The sequence below is a fragment of the Rhinopithecus bieti genome, unplaced genomic scaffold (assembly GCF_001698545.2).
Source record: "Rhinopithecus bieti isolate Rb0 unplaced genomic scaffold, ASM169854v2 scaffold_9973, whole genome shotgun sequence".
Classification (NCBI taxonomy): domain Eukaryota; kingdom Metazoa; phylum Chordata; class Mammalia; order Primates; family Cercopithecidae; genus Rhinopithecus; species Rhinopithecus bieti.
Genome location: NW_016806267.1, coordinates 601,302 through 606,320, shown reverse-complemented (window position 1 = coordinate 606,320; position 5,019 = coordinate 601,302). Strand labels below are relative to the sequence as shown.

Genomic DNA, 5,019 nt, shown 5'->3' with positions numbered 1-5,019 from the left:
AGCAACATACCTTGGGTGAAGTCTATGGCACGGAGCCCAGCTTCCTAGTTCACCACCAATGAGCCAGGTGTTTTGTTGGGTTGGTTGTTTTTGTGCCTGAGAAGGATCTACAGGTTGATCCCAATCCTTCAGATGGATGATTTTTCTTTTCTTTTCTTTTCTTTTCTTTTTTTTTTTTGAGACGGAGTCTCGCTTTGTCGCCCAGGGTGCAATGGCCGGATCTCAGCTCACTGCAAGCTCCGCCTCCCGGGTTCACGCCATTCTCCCACCTCAGCCTTCGAGTAGCTGGGACTACAGGCGCCCGTCACCACGTGCAGCTAATTTTTTTGTATTTTTAGTAGAGACGAGGTTTCACCATGTTAGCCAGGATGGTCTTGATCTCCTGACCTCGTGATCCACCCGCCTCCGCCTCCCAAAGTGCTGGGATTACAGGCTTGAGCCACCGTGCCCGGCCGCTTCAGTTATTTTTTTAGAGAAATGATGGTACAGTGGTAAACTGCAATGACTCTGGAGCTTGACTAAATGGCCCCAAATGTCAGGCATGGTATGTTTTACTTTTGTGACCTGGGACCATTTGCTTAAATGATGCCTCTCTCAGTTTCCTCTTGCAAATGGGGATGACATTAGTCATTAACATTTAAAACAACCCTGGCACTCAGTAAATCCTGCACAAGCATTAAGTATAACTATTACTCCATGAACCTATTTACTTCCAAATAAATCTCACATGCTCCAATCCCTGCCAGTCCCTCCCCACTGCTATGACTTTAGGTCTTGCCCTCATCCCTTCATTCTTATTCCTCCACAAATGCTTAAAATTGATCTTTTGCAAGAAGTCTTCCAACTGCCATCCACTTTGAAGATATTACCAGAATAACATTTAAAAATACCTTTCTGTTCACAGGATTAGCCCTCATGAAATATTAGCTCTCTATTTTTAATTACATACCAATTAAATTCAAATGTCTTGAAGGGTTATCAGTATTTCCCACAACCTGGCACCAGCCTTATTTTCCAGTTATCTGTTTTTAGTCCAACATAAGAAATGTATTCTTGTGCAAAACTAATTAATTTGTCATTCATTGAGTGTGAAGTATGCCTCTTTACTTCTAAATGTTAGTATGCCATTTTCTTGACTATTCTGTTAACATTCTCCATCTGCATCAAGATCTAGCGCAAATTCAATTTCCATAAAACCTTGGACCAATATGGTTCAGAATTATATCTCCTTTCTGAGGTCTCCTATAATGGCTTCTTTTTTCACACATCTGTGCATTTCATTGTTTCTCAAATTATTTTAAATGGCCTTTAAATTGTATTAGTTTATATCATTCTCATGATGTAACTTACCACAGCCTCTGCTTTATTTATATGAGGGAATCGCTTATTTCCTCAAACTAAGGACAAAGTTTCCTTGAAAGTTCTTTTTGTCTTTCTCTCCCACTTGCTCTAGTCCTAACTAACACAGTACCTCTCAATTTAGGAGCATCAACTATTAATTGAACCAAATGAAATAAAATTACTAAACAAAATCACTAGTTTTGTCTTCCAGAGGTCAAATCTAGAAATGGAGACTTCATCCCTTCATTCTCACTCCTCTGTAAATCCTTCAATCTCAAAACCAAACGTAGTGTGGGAGCATGAACGATTTGATCCATTCAATTTTAGAGCAATAGTCTTTTAAATACCAGGAATTTCAAAAATGTCCCAGATAAAATGTCACTGATGGTTTGTTTCAAGAAATAAAGTGTACAGGGTTAGGACCAATGGGTGGCTAACGTGAAAGAATTTGAAGATCACCAGAGTCCAAAAGGGAAAGCATGAATGTGGCCAGTGTGATGTAAAGGATAGTACTATGAACATTACACATCTGAAGATAATAAGGAGGGAAGAGAATGGTAAGTCAAGCTCAACCTTTCATTCCAATCTTTTCTTCACTGCAGAAAGCAACTTAAAAGGACCACAAGAAAAGGGTGTGGTCAGCCACTGCCAATTCTGAAAAGTATAATAGAAGAGTAAGATATTGTCTCTGCCATTAGGGGAGGAATTGTTATATATTTTTAAGTTTTCTCTAATCAAATAGCATTTTGTTCAAGGCAACTCATTTTGGGTTGCTGATTGGTTCTACTGATACTTAATATAAGGCAATTGTTATTTTTTTAATTTGAAATTCAGTCATAAAATACTCATTTACTCTGATGAGTAGTGTTGGCCAGAGCACTTCATCAGGGCAGAGGCATATTTCTCTACAACAATTTCCAGCCTGACAGCCAAACAAGAACACAATCCCACTCACAATAGCCCCCAAAAGAATAAAATACCTAGGAATACAGCTAACCAAGGAGGAGAAAGTTCTCTACAAAACACTGGTCAAAGAAGTTAGACATGACACAAATAGAAAAACATCCCCTGCTCATGGACAGGAAGAATCAAGGTTGATAAAATGGCCATGATGTCCAAAGCAATTTACAGGTTCAATACTATTGCAATCAAACTACAAATGTTATCATTCATATAATTAGGAAAAACTATTTTATAATTCATAAACCAAAAAAGAGCCAAAATAGACAAGGCAATCCTAAACATAAAGAAAAAACTAGAAGTATCATATTACCTGTCTTCAAACTATACCACAGGGTTGTAGTAACCAAAACAGCAAGGCACTGATACAAAAAGAGACACACAGAACAATGGAACAGAATAAAGACCCCAGAGATAATGCTGCACACATACAACCTTCTGATCTTTAACAATGCTGACAAAAAATATCAAAGACTGTAAATGGAAATGGGTTCTTTTATGACTGTCTGCCAAATTAATCGAGCATGACTGCAATTGAGTAGAACGATAAAAATATTACTTACTGTATGTTGCACTTGGCAATTTCAAAATGATTTGCAAACATTCATCCTCAAAATGCTTCTACAAAAATGCATCTGTGGAGGAAGAAAAACATCCAAAAGAGTAAACAATTTGTCAAGGTCACAGAAAAACTAACACAGACCAACACACACTTAAACACAATACACTGTAACGTACTAAAATAGGTTTTGCAAAATGTAGACTATACATCTAGCAAAGTATAATAGGCTGATGAACAGAAATATTCCCAACTATATGCAAGTATTCCAAAACATCAATCAGGGAGGACACTCTGAAGAAAGAGGTAAGAGAAGTCTGCATACTGGCTTCATAATTATATGCAAGAAACACAGTTGGCAGAAGGGCACAAAAGAAATTCAAAAATATGAGATGTTCAAATATACTTGGAGAGTTGAGGTGATTATTCAAATATTTCAACTTTTTAAAAGGTACTATTATCTGATATGTGAGGATCACTGAGTTAGAAAAGAATTTTGCTTGATTTATCCAGAGAGTTGCACCAATTCACTTTGTGATTGCATTTCAATTCTAATTGAAAACCATGCACTGAGAAAAATGCAGGCATGCGACCTGCATACCTCACAAAAATACACAAACAGATCCATTCTCTGTTTCAGAATATCAATGTGATTATAAGGAGAAAGTGATTTAATCAAGCATTATTAATTAATTTGTTTGTTTTAGAGTAGGGTTTTGAAGGAGCATATTGATTTTGAATCTCAAAATATTTCAACTTAAATGGGTTTTATGCTACTGAGTATATACAGTGTTATAAAAGAACCGTTCAAAGAAATATAATAAAATACAACCTAATGAAAATTATCATCTGGCCAACATGGTGAAACCCTGTCTTTAATAAAAATATAAAAATTAGCCAGGCATGGTAGTGAGTGCCTGTAGCCCCAGCTACTCAGGAGGCTAAGGCAGGACCATCACTGAACCCAGGAGGCGGAAGTTGCAGTGAGCTGAGATGCCACTGCACCCCAGTCTGGGAGACAGAATGAGACTCCATCTCAAAAAACAAAAAAATAAAATATAGATAGATATAAAATATATATAGACATCCCTTTAAAAATACAATGTGTTCTTTCAGACAGCTCAGACACACTATAAACAATACAAATAAAAATTCCCTTAAGTACCAAACATCTTTAAAGGAATATTAGTTCTCAGCAACAAACAGAATTTCTGCTCAGAGAGATCTGCGTCTTGACGGTACTAAGCAGAAGTAGCAGTTTAATAATACAGAAGTTGTGCTTTTGTGTTCACCAAAACCAACTGTAACCAAATCAACAATTCAACATTCAGAATAAGCATTTTGAATAGAAAATCTAATTTATCTTCCTCTAGTATGTTAAAGACACTAGGAATGCACAGGTCTCTACCTGGCCCATGAATAAATGATTTTACTAATGTTTTACACAGAACCTCTCAAACAGAGAAAACTGGATATAGTTAGCAAGTTTATAGTTAAATGGAAAAAGTAAATCAAGAAATGTCCAAGAAATTTTGTATTTTCTAAGTTTAAAACTTAAAACATAATAAAAGATACATATATTCTTCTTCACATATAATTCAGTAGAATTATAAAGTTATAACAATTAGCAAATCTCTGTATTTCTTCATACTTTAGCATATTCATCCTCATAGACAAGAATACTGAGATGAACACTAATTACATGACTTGCTCAATCTGACACAGCCAATAGGAGGTAAGCCTGGGCTCAAAACCAGCTTTTCTGACCTGGATTTCATCTTACTACAATATCTGCTAATTTCTAGGTTGCATCCAGAGCAGAGATTGAAAACTGGGGGTGTGAAAACCAAATCTGGCTTACTGATACATTTCGTTTGTCCCACCCCATGGTTTTTAAAATATTACACAATATTCAAAAGCAGAAGATTTCTCATTAAAATCCTCATATCTAGCTTTTGTGAAAAGTGAAATTTTCTATAAGGCTGGATTCAGGCATGGAACAGAAAAATGGTTGCCCCTCTTAGCACGAGTTTTCATACTCCATCTACTTCCTACTTTTACAAACCATCTTTCACTCTGACAATTTTAAATACTGGAGTGTTTTGCACCAGATCCAAGCTCTCCTTTATTAAGAATTGCCATCTTTTTTTTTTTTTTTT

At 36.2% G+C, this 5,019-nt stretch overlaps 1 long non-coding RNA gene across 1 annotated transcript in view; it reads right to left on the bottom strand.

Moving 5' to 3' along the window:
• The window catches only part of LOC108531762 (uncharacterized), a 77,477-nt gene that overhangs the window by 43,789 nt on the left and 28,669 nt on the right, over positions 1-5,019 (bottom strand). The window contains exon 2 of the long non-coding RNA XR_001886271.1: positions 2,865-2,936. This is a non-coding gene — a long non-coding RNA (uncharacterized LOC108531762). The remainder of the gene's footprint in view (positions 1-2,864; positions 2,937-5,019) is intronic.